General features: G+C 56.6%; 1 protein-coding gene across 1 annotated transcript in view; it reads left to right on the forward strand.

The window, feature by feature from the left end:
• The window catches only part of MYBPC2 (myosin binding protein C2), an 83636-nt gene that overhangs the window by 58504 nt on the left and 10752 nt on the right, over nucleotides 1–14380 (forward strand). The gene's annotated exons all lie outside the window — the stretch shown is intronic.

Below are 14380 nucleotides of genomic sequence, written 5' to 3' on the forward strand. Positions count from 1 at the left end.
AACAGGAAGAGGGGAAAAGAGAAGAAATGGGAGAGGGAATGAGGGTGGGAGAGAAAACAGAACAGAGAGGGGGCAGAGGCAGCGGACTGGACCTAGGGGATGGAGTGGTGCGGAGCGGGAGAGAGGAAAGGCGGGTAGGAGAGGGCTGGAGAGAGGAGGGAAGGGAAGGAGAGAGACGTTAGGGAAGAAGGAAGGGAGAAAGGAAAAAATACAAAAAAGGGCAGAGAGAAAAGAACAGGCCGGGCATGGTGCCTCGCACCTCGCACTTTGAGAGGCTGAGGCAGGAGGATCACTGGAGCCTGGGAGGTGGAGGCTGCACTACTGCACCCCAGCCTGGGTGAGCGAGTGAGAAAAAAGCAGAAAGAAAAGAAGAGGTGCGGGAGTGTGGAAGAGCAATATGGAGAGAAAGAAGGGAGAGAGGGTTGGAAGTGGTAGGGAACAGAGGACCCTGCCCCTCCAGCTGAGGAGGGGGCGCCCCTAAGACGGCGTCAGCCCAGAGACCAGGGCAGGAAGCAGGGACGTGAAGCAGGTTAGGAGCCAGTGCAAGGCAGGGAGAGGGCCTGGGAACTTGGCCATGCAGCAGAAACGTTCCCCAGCCTCACAGAAACGTTCCCTGCCTCAACAGGGCGCGGCCACCCCAGGGCCATCTCTGTGACCCAGGGAGAGAAAGGACGATGAATGGGACTAGACGAGGATGGGGAGGAATGGAGCAGCTGTAGAAGGTGCAGCAGAGAAAGGCCCAGGAGAAAGGAAGGGAAGGAGCTGAGGGGCGGGAGAGCAGGAAAGAACGGGACAGAGACAGCTGCCTGGGAGGATGGGAGAACGGAAAGAAGCAGGAAACCCCAAGCGCTGAGCTGGGGGAGGGGAGTAAAGAGAAGGGAAGGAGGATTGGAAGGGAACTGGAGAATGAGAGAAGCAAAAGTGTCAGAGTAGGGGGGTGCGCGTAGGAGGGTGGGAGAACCAGTGACAAGACAGAAAAGTCACAGAAAGCAAAGCAAGACCGACTCCTCATCCAGTAACACTGTGTCAGGTCATCGCCCTCCTCCGCCCCCAACCCCAACCCCATAACTGAAAACAAGTAGGAACCTGGATAAAATATTCTCAATTTTTTTTTTTTTTTCCTGAGACGGAGTCTTGCTCTGTCGCCCAGGCTAGAGTGCAGTGGTGCGATCTCGGCTCACTGCAAACTCCGCCTCCTGGGTTTAAGCGATTCTCCTGCCTCAGCTTCCCAAGTAGCTGGGATTACAGGCGCCCGCCACCACACCCGCTAATTTTTGTATTTTGTAGTAGAGACAGGGTGTCACCATTTTGGCTAGGCCAGTCTCGAACTCCTGACCTCATGATCTGCCTGCCTCGGCCTCCCAAAGTGCTGGGATTACAGGCGTTTAGCCCGGCCCTTAAAAGCATCAAACTACAGACAAGACCGTAAGGAAGCTGTGGGTCAATGCGGAGGGATGTGGGAACCCATCCCGGTGAAGCGGCAGCCTCACGTCCTTTCTCCCAGGTATCTCTTAGAGACATTTGGAATTCCATGTGGACAGCCTGGGTGACAGGGGGACCCAGGGCCCTCACCTGGGCTACCCGAGGTGAGTGGACCTGCCACTGTGCCAAGGTGTAGCCTGGGCTCAGAGGCACGTGCCCTCTGCCTAGTCCCTGACATCCTTTTCATTTTTTATTTATTTATTTTTTTGAGACGGAGTCTCGTTCTGTCACCCAGGCTGGAGTGCAGTGGCCGGATCTCAGCTCATTGCAAGCTCCGCCTCCTGGGTTCACACCATTCTCCTGCCTCAGCCTCCCAAGTGGCTGGGATTACAGGCGCCGCCACCTCGCCTGGCTAGTTTTTTTTGTATTTTTTAGTAGAGATGGGGTTTCACCATGTTAGCCAGGATGGTCTCGATCTCCTGACCTTGTGATCCGCCCGTCTCGGCCTCCCAAAGTGCTGGGATTACAGGCTTGAGCCACCGAGCCCGGCCCCTGACATCCTTTTCAAATCCAACATGCAGAGCAGGGGCGCAAGCGACCAGGCAAGCAGGGAAGGGAGAGACAATGAGCAAGAGCCAGCGGGACGGCAGTGGGGGGGGCGGATGCCAGAGGCTTCGCTGCTGGAAAATCAGATGCAGACTATGAAACGCCTGTGCTCACTATGTTAACAATAATAATAATAACCAGGCTCATTGATACACTGATATTAACAAGAATAGGATACTGAGAGAGAGGTGAGGAGGAAGGCAGACGAGGGAAGGCCGGGTTTCCTGCCGTCCACTTTGTGACCTCCCACGTGATGGCGTGTCCTTCCAAGTCATGCAGTAACGTCCCTGTGACCCAGATAATAAGCTGCAGACGGACAGGAATGTGCAGCTGTGGAGACACGCGAGCTGATGGTCCCAGGACCTGGCAGGACATGAAACGAGTTTCCTAAAGGGTGAAAGCAGATTGCAGGACCAGTCGTCCCGACTGTCCAAGGCAGGATAAAAATATCCCAGCACTCAGAGGAGCCCTCCCTGCCCCATCTCATCGGAGGGACCTCGGGGCCTCTGCAGCTGCAGCTGTTGGAGTCATCAAGAAGGCGGGGACGCGGGGGGGGACAGGGACCAGGAGGAGAGGGGACGGTGGGGAGAAGGCTGTCGGCGCCAGGCTTCAGAACAGAGGAGCTGGTGGGAGCAGAGAGGAGGAGAGGGAAGGGTCAAGGACAATGACTGACAGACTGGAAAGGAAGTAGCGGGCATGGAGAGGTGGAGCTGGGAAGGACTTGGGGGGCTAGAAGTGAGGGGAGAGAGCTTGTGGGGTGAGGGAGAAAATGGAGAGGAAAGAGCGAGGAGAACAAGATACCAAGAAGGTCAGGAAAGAGCGAGTGAAGGTGAGGATGGAAAGGAAACAGGAGAGCCCCATGGAGGGAAGGATGGGAGAAAGAGAGAGTGTGTGTCAGAGACAGAGGGGGAGACAGACAGAGACATCGAGAGAAACAGCGAGAAAGAGCGAGAGAAAGAAACAGCAAGAGAGGGAGATAGCGAGACAGAGAGACAGCGAAAGAGACAGCCAGAGAGAGAGACGGCTAGAGAGAGACAGAGACAAAATGATGGCGAGCGAGAGAGAGGGACAGAGACAGCGAGAGGGACAGAGCAAGAGAGACAGAGACAGCGAGAGACAGGTGGGAGACAGAGAGAGAGAGAAGCGGAGAAGCGCCAAAGAGAAGCCACCAGGAGCGTGTCGAGGGGAAGCCAGGTGGAACTCACTGAAGGCGCAGGGAGAGGAAGGGGAGAGGCAAATCCAAGGGACAGAAACCGGAGGTGAAGGAGGCGGAGGAGGGAGGGAGACCAAGGGCACAGGCCCCGCCCGCAGTGCTGCCCCTTGTCCCCGGCCCTCTTGTCTCCTTCTGACACAGTCCAGTGCTGTGGACAGGTGCAGTCAGGCTGGGGCCCCATCAGCACCTCCTGTGGGGGTCGGGTACAGACAATGAGGAAATGACAGGGTGGGGATGAGGGGGAGGGCCCAGCGCACCAGAAGGATAGAGGGCAGAGGACGGGGGGGGGGGGTGGCAGACTGGAGGACAAGGGAGAAGATTCCAGAAAGGCTGACAGCCACAAGTGGACAGTCAGGAAAAGGTGGGGCCGGGTGGAAGCAGGTGGAGAACTGGAACATCGCCCAAGGGAGGAGGAGCAGCGTGCGAGTCCTAGAGAGGAGGAAACATGAGGATCCAGCCAAAGAAAGGACAGACAGGGACAGGGACAGCCTGTGTGTCTGTGTATTATGGAGAGAGGGGAGAAGGAGGAGGAAGGAGGAGGAGGGGGAAAGAGGAGGAGGGAGAAAGAGGAGGGAGAGGAAAGAGGAGGAGAAGGAAGGAGGAGGGAGAGGAAAGGAGGAGAAGGAAGGAGGAGGGAGAGGAAAGAGGAGGAGAAGGAAAGAGGAGGAAGAGGGAGGAGGAGGCAAGAGAAGGAGAAGGAAAGAGGAGGCAAGAGGAGGAGGAGGCAGGAGGAGGAGGAAAAAGGAGGAGGGAGGAGGAAAAGGCAAGAGGAGGAGGAGGAAGGAGGAGGGAAGAGGAAAGGAGAGGAGGAGGAAAGGACAAGGAAAGGAGGAGGGGGAAGGAGGAGGAAAGAGGAGGTGGAGGGAGTAACAGGGAGAAGGAAGAAGGAGGAAAGAGGAGGAAGGAAGAGGAAAGAAGAGGAAGGAAAGGGGGAGGGAGGAGGGGGAAGGAGGAGAAAGGATGAGAGGGAGGAAGGAGGAGGAGAAGGAGGAAGAAGGAGGAGGAGGGAGGAGGAAGAGGAGAGGAGGGAGGAGGAGGAGAAGGAAGAAGAGGAGGAGGAATAGGAGAAAGGAGGAGAGGAAGGAGGAGGAAAGAGGAAGGAGAAGGGAGGAGGGGTAAGAGGAGAAAGAGGAGGGGGGAAGGAGGAAGGAAGAGAAGGAAGGAGGAGGAGGGAGTAAGTAAGAAGGAGGAGGAAGGAGGGGGAAGAGGAGGAGAGGGAGGAAGGAGGAGGAGGAAAGAGGAGGAGAGAGGAGACGGAGGAGGAAAGGAGGAGGAGCAGGAAAGAGGAGGAGGGAGGAGGAGGAAAGGAGGAACAAGGAGGAGGAGGAAGTAGGAAGAGGAATCAGGGAGGAGAAGGAGGAGGAAGAAAGAGGAGGAGAGGAGGAAGGAGGAGGAAGAAAGAGGAGGAAGGAGGAGGAGGAAAGAGGAGGAGGAAGAAGGTGGAGAAAGGAGGAGGAGGAAAGGAGGAGGAGGGAGGACGAGAGGTGGAGGATGAAAGGAGGGAGGAGGATGAAAGAGGAGGAAGATGAAAGAGGAGGAGGAAGGAGGAGAAGGGAGGAGGAGAGGAGGAGGAGGAGAGGTGGAGGGAGGAGGATGAAAGAGGAGGAGGGAGAAGGAGGAAGGGGAAAGAGGAGGAGGAAGGAGGTGGAGAAAGGAGGGGGAAAGGAGGAGAAAAGGAAGAGGAAAAGGAGGAAGGAGGTGGAGGAAGGAGGAAGAAGGAGGAAAGAGGAGGAGGGGAGGAGGGGAGGAGGAAGGAGGAGGAGGAAAGAGGAAGGACAGCTGCATGAAGAGTCATGAAAATAAAAAAGAGGTGATCAAGAAGGTGGGAACCCTTGCTGGCATGTAGTGGGAGGGAAATTAGTGTGTGGAGGAAAGTGTGTGTCAAAGAGAAGTTGGGGCCGGGCACAGTAATCACGCCTGCAATCCCAGCATTTTGGGAGGCCGAGGCAGGTGGATCCTTTGAGGTCAGGAGTTCGAGACCAGCCTCACCAACATAGTAAGATGCCGTTTCTACTAAAAATACAAAAATTAGTGAGGCGTGGTGGCGGGCGCTTATAATCCCAGCACTTTGGGAGGCTGAGGCAGGAGAATCACTTACACCCGGGAGGCAGAGGTTGCAGTGAGCTGAGATCACTGTATTGTACTCCAGCCTGGGCGACAAAGCGAGTCCCCATCTCAGAAAAAAGAAAAAGGGTGGGGGGAATTGGGGGCATGCAGAGACAGGAACAGAGTGGGGGCAGGGGTGAGGGGAGCGATTCAGAGAATGGGAGAGAGGAGAGGGTGAGCGAGACAGAGGAAGGGAGTCACAGGAGAGACAGAAGGAGAAACGGGGAGGGGCAAATCCTCTTTCCTGCCTGAGCCTCAGTTTCCTCATCTGCTCTCTCAGTGGTGAGGCGTCCAGGGACCATATGCCAAGTGCCTGCAGGGCAGAGAGGCCTGCGGAGGGGAGAGGGAGGTGGAGGAAGGAGGCTTGGGCTTGAATCCAGTGTGGTGACTGGTGGCAAAAGTGTCCCCTCCATGGGCACAGGCTGCTTCTCAGGCTCAGATTCTAGAGTGTTCCTTCCTAGAGCCCCTCCAGGCCTCCTTCAGCCTCCCCCACCCTGCCCCGACCTGGGAGGGAGTGGCCATTGTCGTCCACATATTTTTCCAAGGGAGAAATCAGACTGCAGCCCAAATCCTCCTTCCTCCTCCTCTTTCCTGCAGCCCCGCGCAGTGTAGCTGGCCACCCCTTCTAGGGCTGAGACTTTTGGGGGACACCTAAACCCGACACCTAAACCCCTTCCGTCTGGAAGGTTTGGAGTTTCCACCGCTGAGAAGGAAGAAAAAGAGAGGGAGTCGGTGGAGTGGAAGGGGCAGGGGGAAAGGAAGGTCTAAAGAGAGTTGCCTGGTACACAGTCGGCGCTCAATTGGTGCTCTTTCCCTTTCCTAGGGGAGGGCACAGAGAGCAGGAAGGCAGAGAGGAAGGGAAAGGAGGAATCGAGGGTGAGAAGGGGAAGCTATGCCTATAAAAAGCCTGGCACACAGTCGGTGCTCAAAAGCTGCCCATTCCCTTCAGGACCACATGAGAAAGGAGAAGAAATGCCCGCAGAGGAAAAGCAGGAGGAGAGACAGCCTAAAGAGAGGGGCATGGGGCCGGGCGCGGTGGCTCACGCCTGTAATCCCAGCACCTTGGGAAGCCTAGGTGGGCGGATTGCCTGAGCTCAGGAGTTCGAGACCAGCCTGGGCAACCCGGTGAAACCCCATCTCTACTAAAATACAAAAAATTAGCCGGGCATGGTGCCGTGCGCCTGTAATCCCAGCTACTCGGGAGGCTGAGACAGGAGAATCGCTTGAACCCGGGAGGCAGAGGTTGCAGTGAGCCGAGATCGCACCAGCCTGGGCGACAGAGTGAGACTCCATCTCAAAAACAAAAACTAAAACAAACAAGAAAAAACAAAGGAGGGGGGCGCATGGGTGGAACGTGTGAAGCAGACAGTAGGTTTTTGTTAAATATTATTTCTTTTCCCCAAGAGACAGGAGAAAGTAAAAGAGGAGTGGGAAGAGGAGGAGGAAGAGGAGGAGGAAGAGGAGGAGGGAGAAGAGGAGGAATCGAGGAGGAGGAGGAGGAAACTCCAGCAGAGAGAATAGAATAGATTGTTGTGTGGGAAGGAAACAATATATGTAAAGTGACTAATACACAGTAGGTGCCTAATAAATGCCCATTCTCCTCCCCAGCAGCAAGCACAAAGAAAGCAGCCAGGAGGAAGGGAGCAAGCAGAGAGACGGAGAGGAGGAGACAAGGGAGAACAGAACCTGTGAGGCAAGCAGACAGTGTAGATGAAGGGGCAGCATACAGCAGGCACTCAACACATGCCTATTTCCTCTCCCAGGAAAGAGCTGACAGGGCAGAGAGGATGGGGAGAAGCTGGAGGAGAGAAGGAGGCAGGGAGAAGAGAAGAAGTGAGAATAAGTGTGCTGGTGAGGTGGCGAGCACACAGGAGGCACTCAGTAAATGCACATTGTCTTCTTTGGAGGAGCAAGAGAACAAGACAGAAGTGAAGGCACAGACAGGAACGAGAGGAAAAGGTGTTGGCCCAGGAGGCCTCCACTGGGGTGGAGGAGCAGAGGGAGGAGGGATCAGTGAGAGGAATCTGGCAGAGGAGAGGATATGCAGGGAGGGGGCATTGCAGGTTAACGACGGGGCACACAGGAGGTGCTCAGTAAACACCTGTACTCTTTCCCAGAAGAGGACCCGGAGAACAGAGCAAGGGGATAAGCTGGCAGAGCGAGAGGGGCAGCGAGAAAGAGGCAAGAGGAGGTGAAGTGGGATATTAATTGACTGGTATATAGTAGGTGCCCATAATTGCTTGTTTTTGTCCTTAAGAAAGAGCTGATGGAACAGAAAGAAGTTAGAGATAAGGGAAGAAAGAGAAGTGAAGAGTTGGGGGAGAGTAAGAAAACTGGCACACAATAGGTGCTCAATAAATGCCCATTTTCTTCCCTGGCAGAGAGCAGAAAGAAGCAGAGACTGGCGGAGTCAGTGGATACTGAAGGGCAAGAAGAGAGTAGAGAAAGGACACAATTGCTTGCATACCAGAAGTGCTCAATAAATGTAGTCCTTGCTTGGAAGAGGGTAGAGAGCTCAGAAACACAGGGAGAGGACAGAGAGGGACCAGGGAGGAAGAGAGTGAGGAGAGAGGTATGTAAAGTGTCTGGTACACAGTAAGCACTCAGAGTGTGTCCACTCCCTCTGCCAGGAGACAGCAGAACGTCAGAAAGGAGAGGAAACTAACAGGAAAGAAAGGGGCCGGGCGCCATGGCTCGTGTCTGTAATCCTAGCACTTTGAGAGACAGAGGTGGGAGGATCGCTTGAGCCCAGGAGTTCAAGACCAGCCTGGCCAACATAGACAGACCCTGTCTCTACAAAAAATACACAAATTAGGCCAGGTGCGGTGGCTCACTCCTGTAATCCCAGCACTTTGGGAGCCGAGGTGGGTGGACCACCTGAGGTCAGGAGTTGAAGACCAGCCTGACCAACATGGTGAAATCCTGTCTCTACTAAAAATACTTAAAAATTATCCAGGCATGGTGGCAGGCGCCTATAATCCCAGCTATTCGGGAGGCCGAGGCAGGAGAATCTCTTGAACCCAGGAGGTGGAGGTTGCAGTGAGCCGAGGTCATGCCATTGCACTCCAGCCTGGGTGACAAGAGCAAAACTCCATCTCAAGTAATAATAATAATAAAAAATTAGCCAGGCATGGTGGTGCGTGGAGTTCCAGCTACTTAGGAGGCTGGGGTGGGAGGATCACTTGAGCCCAGGAAGTCCAGGCTGCAGTGAACCACGATTGTGTGCGCTCCAACCTGGGTGACAGAGTGAGACCCTGTCCCAGAAAGAAAAAAAGAAAGGAACGGGGGTGGGGGGAGGAAAGAATGTAGTAAGAGAGGAGCCATGTTCCTGAACTCCTCAGTGCATAGTAGGTGCTCAGTACCTGCTCGTTTCCTTCCCAGGAGAGACCGAGCAAATCAGAAAGAGAAAGGAACTGGGGTGGAAGGGACAGGAAAGCAAGAAGGATGGAAGGTGCAGACGCGGTTAGGGGAATTGCCTGTGAAGCATCAGGTGCTTAATCATTGCCTGTTTCTTCCGTGGAAGGAGCCAGAGGCACAGGAGGAACAAGTAGAGGGCGCCGAGGACACGCGAGGCGGGAGGCGGGGTGTCTGAGGAGAGGCGAGGAGGCATTTTGGGTGCATACAGCAGGTGCTCCATAAATACCCGTCCCCTTCCCCAGACAGAGCAGAGAAAGTAGGCTGGGAGTAGGCAGAGACCCCAGGAAGGGAGGCCAGGGGAGGAGGAGAGTCTGAGGGTGGAGGCTGTGGGCTAGGCCCCCAGGAGGTGCCCCTTCCCCAACCCAGCAGCTGTTGTGGCCGCCCCTCCGCCGCGGCCCAGCCCACAGGCCTCCCCAGCTGGCCGGCTCCTCTGGAGCCCTGACAAGGGCCCATTGTCCTGGGCCTGGCGCTGCCTGGCCTGGCCTGGCCTGGAGGGGGAGGGGAGGCTGCCCAGCCCTGCCCGGCCCTCGTCCCCTGTGTCTGTCTGTGTGTATTGGAGTGGGGGCGCTGCCTGGTCTCTGTCTCTGAGTCTCTCTGTGTCTCCCCGTCTCTCACGTGCTGTGTCTCCATGACCTGCCGCCTCTCATCTCTGAGCTTGTGGCCCCCATCTTGTCTCTGTCTTACTCTGTCTCTGTCTCTCTCCGTGCCTGTCTCTGGTTCTCTCTCTGCATCCATCTCTGTCTCTGGGAGGGAGGAGCCCCCACCCCCACCTCCGGAATTCCCACCCCCTGGACCCAGGATCAGGGCTGGGGGCTGAGCTGAGAGGCAGAGGAGTGAGGAAGGAAAGAAGGAGGCAGAAGCGAGAGAGGTGAGGACAGAAACAGCTTTATTCAGCAGGGACCGCAGAGGCCCGGAGGGAGGGCTTCGTCCAGGGAGCTGGGGAGAGAGGGGGAGTCAGAGAAAGACAGGAGACACAGACAGAGGCAGAGACAAGTGGGGGAGAGGCAGAGACAGAAAGAAGTGGGGGAGAGGCAGGGACAGAGAAGTGAGGGAGAGGCAGAGACAGAAGTGGGGGACAGACAGAGACAGAGAAATGGGAGACAGAGACAGAGAAATGTGAGACAGAGACAGAAGTGGGGGAGAGGCAGAGATAGAGAGAAGGAGACAGAAAGAGACAGAGAGGCACAGAGATACAAAGCCAGGGAGACACAGAGAGAGATGGGGAGAAAAAGGAGAGTAAGAAAGAGAAACGGGGTGCTGAGGGAGACTGAGAGAAAGTTGGGGGGAGGAGACAGAGACACAGAGAAGGGGTGGGAGGAAGAGAGATGGAGAGACAGAGAGACAGACGGAGAAGGTGGAGGAGAGAGAGATGGAGAGAACGACAGGGAGAATGAGAGACAGAGACAGTGAGAGGAGAGGAAGGGAGATGAGGTGGGAGAGAAGGAGGTACAGAGAACTGGGGAGATAAAGAGAAAGGGACACAGAGAAAGACGGATGGGGAGAGAGACAGAAACAGGGAGAAAGAGAAGGAGAGAGGGATGGAGAGAGAGGAGAGAGGGAGAGAGAGAGGGAGGCAGAGGGAGAAGACGCGCGGAGCCTTGCGGCAGGAGGTGGAGGAAGGAGCAGACCCTCTCACCTGGCATCGGTGGCGGCTGAACCCTGGGCCTGACCGTGTGATTTAAGGGGTACCCTGGGGGTGAGACCGCCCCCCGCCGCCACTGCCTTATCTGGCCAGACCGGGCACTGTGAGCTAAATCGGGCAGCAGCTGTCACCACCAGGGGGTGCGGGACAGCTGTCCCCCTCCCCCAGCACCTGCCCTGCACCTGCCTCGTGACCGTAGCCCCTCCCTCTCCCCTTCTGCAGCCTGGGGGTGCTGAGAGGCCGCTGGCATCTGTGGTGGGCGCCCCCGCCCCCTCAGCTCTGGGACGGGCCTGGCTGGGCGCCCTGGGGCAAGCGGCAGCCCTCTGAGTCCCGAGGCGCTCTCCTGGGAAGAGGGGTCCCAGTGGGTGGAGGCACAGGCACTCTGCACTGTGAGGGGCCCGCAGTAAGTGCTTAGTTGATGCGATGACCTGGTCTGCCCTGCCCGCTCTCACCTGCCAGAATGTGGGGGTTAGGGCAGGAGGGCGTGGGAGCAAGAGGTCAGCTGGCCCCTCTCCCCCCGCACCCCACCCCAGCTCCTCCTCCCTGGGCTCCTCACTCCGGACCTTATTTGGCCATAGCCCAGGACGCACCTGGGGGCCACAGCCCCCCCTGCCACTCAGGCCCAAGAATAGCAACACTCAGGCCCCCGCCAGTCTGTCTGGGACCTGCGATGGGACAGGCAACAGGCACAGGGTGGCAGGGAGGGGCCCAGGGGCACAGAGAGAAGGGGAGGGGCACAGAGAGACAGAGGGGAGAGACAGCGAGTGGAGGAGAGACTGAGAGCGACTGTGGGAGAGACAGAGAGACAGGGTCAAAGAGACAGAGAGGGGTGGAGAGAAACGCCCAGCAAGAGAGAGAGAGAAGGGAGACTCAGGCGAAGCGAGAGACAGAGGTAGACACACAGACAGAGGGGGCTGAGCCAGGGGCCTGGGGTCAGACACCCAGACGGGGCAGAGAGCAAGACCCACACCAGCAGAGGCCCGGGGAGCCCGGCGGGTGGGCAGGAGGTGCAGGGGTCCGAGTTGTCCTGGAGTTGGGGTGTCTGCAACCCCCAGCAGCTTCCCCTTCGGTGCTGTCTGGCTTTTCACTTTACGACCCGCCCTTTGACCTTGGGAAAACTTGCAAACCAGAACCTGCCACACCCTGGTCCCTGCGTGGCGAGGGCTTTTGTGAGCGTGTCCCGCAGGGCATCAGTTCCACCTTGCCGGGACGGTCATGGGCAGCTCGGGGGCTGCCTGGATGAACTGCCTGCCTGGGCGCAAGGGTCTATGGCTCCTGGAGGGGACGCGCCCCAAGCCGGGGACCCCTTGCCTCCCTGTGCCTGAGTCCCCCGCTTCTGCAGGTGCCTAACGGGGGTCCCAGGGTTCAGCCAGGCCCCTGGGCGCTGTCCACTCATTCCTGCCTCCTCACCTCCCAGGGCCCACCAGGCTCAGACCCACCTCTCTGTCCCCCTCAGGGGCCTGGCTCCAGCCCTGCCCTCCCAGCCTCCTTCCTGGCCTCCTGGCCTCTGGTCCCCCCTCCATTCTGAGCCTGCAGCTCCAGAGGGGTCTCTGCATCCAGAGCTGACCTGCCCTTCCCTTGTCGCAGCTCCCAGGTTGCCCTCGGAGGTCCCGCCTGGTTGGGTTCCTGGCCGGGACCCACCCTCCTCTTTCATCACCTCCTCAAATAACTCTGGCGATAAACAGCTGTAACGTTCTAGGTCTCATCCAGGATGACTTCCAATCTGGAGTGCCCTCCCCCGTCCCGCCGGCCTCTGCAGAGCCCTCCTCAGCCTTCTGTGGCCAGCCTTGTCTCTGGGCCATTTTATGCGACTTGCTTCTCCCGGGGTCCCTTCTCTGTCCTCTGGTCCCTGCAGTGCCCCGTGGGAACCTGTAAAAGCCCCCACTGCTGGGACAGGTACTTTTGGTGTTCCCTTGGGCCTCCTCACAGGGTGGGAGCTGGGAGGGTGTCCCTCCTCCGCTGTGGGGACCCTCGTGATGACACGGGGCCCATCGGGGGATCCAGGACACACTCCCGGTCTCAAGGTCGTGGCAGCCTTGATCCCACTCACAACCTCACTCCCTGTTGGCTGAGTAACACAACATATTCACAGGCCCCAGGGATTAGGACACGGCATCTTTTAACTTAATTTAATTTTTTGTTGTTTGAGATGGAGTTTCACTCTTGTTACTGAGGCTGGAGTGCAGTGGCACGATCTCAGTTCACTGCAACCTCTGCCTCCCGGGTTCAAGCGATTCTCCTGTCTCAGCCTCCCAAGTAGCTGAGATTACAGGTACCTGCCACCACACCCGGCTAATTTTTGTTGTCTGTTTGTTTGTTTTTTGAGACGGAGTCTCACTCTGTCGCCAGGCTGGAGTGCAATGGCGTGGCTGGAGTGCAGTGGCGCGATTTCGGTTCGCTGCAACCCCTGCCTCCCGGGTTCAAGCAATTCTCCTGCCTCAGCCTCCTGAGTAGCTGGGATGACAGGCGTGTGCCACCACGGCCAGCTAATTTTTGTAATTTTAGTAGAGACACGGTTTTCACCATGTTGGCCAGGATGGTCTCAATTTATTTACCTTGTGATCCACCCACCTTGGCCTCCCAAAGTGCTAGAATTATAGGCATGAGCCACTGCACCCGGCCTAACTTTTTTTTTTTTTTTTGAGACAGAGCCTTACTGTGTCACTCAGGCTGGAGTGCAGTGGCATGATCTCGGCTCACTGCAAGCTCCGCCTTCCGAATTCACGCCATTCTGCCTCAGCCAGTAGCTGGGACTACAGGCGCCCGCCACCATGCTTGGCTGATTTTTTTGTATTTTTAGTAAAGACAACGTTTCACCGTGTTAGCCAGGATGGTCTCAATCTTTTGACCTTGCGGTCTGACTGCCTTGGCCTCCCAAAGTGCTGGGATTACAGGTGTGAGCCACCGTGCCTGGTCTATTATCTTTATTTTTATTTATTTTTTTGAGACAGGGTCTCACTCTATCACCCAGGGTGGAGTGCAGTGATTCTGTCATGGTTCACTATAGCCTCGACCTCCTGGGCTCAAGGGATCCACCTGCCTCAGCCCCCAAGTAGCTGGGATCACAGGTGTGCACCACCAAGCTTAGCTTATTTTAATTTTTTTGGAGAGACAGGGTCTCACTATGTTGCCCAGGCGGGTTTCAAACTCCAGAGCTCAAGTGATCCTCCTGCTTTTACCTCTCAAAGTGCTAGGGTTACAGATGTGAGCCACCATGCCTGGGCTATTATATTTTTGAGACAAGGTCTCTCTCACTCACGATCATGGCTAGCTGCAGCCTTAACTTCCTGGGCTCAAGCAATCCTCCTGCCTCAGCTTCCCAAGTAGCTGCGATTACAGGCGCAGGCCACCATGTCCCACTTATTTATTTATCTATGAGACAGAGTCTTCCTCTGTTGCCGAGGCCGGAGTGCAGTGGTGCGATCTCGGCTCACCAAAACCTCCACCTCCTGGGTTCAAGCGATTCTCTTGCCTCAGCCTCCCGAGTAGCTGGGATTACAGGCCCCCGCCACCACACCCAGCTAATTTTTGTATTTTTAGTAGAGATGGGGTTTCACCATGTTGGCAAAGCTGGCCTTGAACTTTTTTTTTTTTGTTTTGAGACGGAGTCTTGCTCTGTCGCCCAGGCTGGAGTGCAGTGGCGCTATCTCGGCTCACTGCAAGCTCTGCCTCCCGGGTTCACACCATTCTCCTGCCTCAGCCTCCCAAGTAGCTGGGACTACAGGCGCCTGCCACCATGCCCGCCAGGTGCATGCCAAAGTGTTGGGATTACAGGCATGAGCACTGTGCCCGGCCAGTCTTGAACTCTTGACCTCAGGTGATCCATCCACCTCGGCCTCCCAGAGTGCTGAGATTACAGACGTGAGCCACCGGCCTCACATCCCACTTATTTTTAATTTTTTTTTTTTGTAGAGACAGGGTCTTGCTATGTTGCCCAGGCTGGTCTCATACTGTGGACCTCAGCCTCCCAAAGC

Source organism: Macaca mulatta, chromosome 19 (genome assembly GCF_049350105.2).
Source record: "Macaca mulatta isolate MMU2019108-1 chromosome 19, T2T-MMU8v2.0, whole genome shotgun sequence".
Lineage (NCBI taxonomy): Eukaryota > Metazoa > Chordata > Mammalia > Primates > Cercopithecidae > Macaca > Macaca mulatta.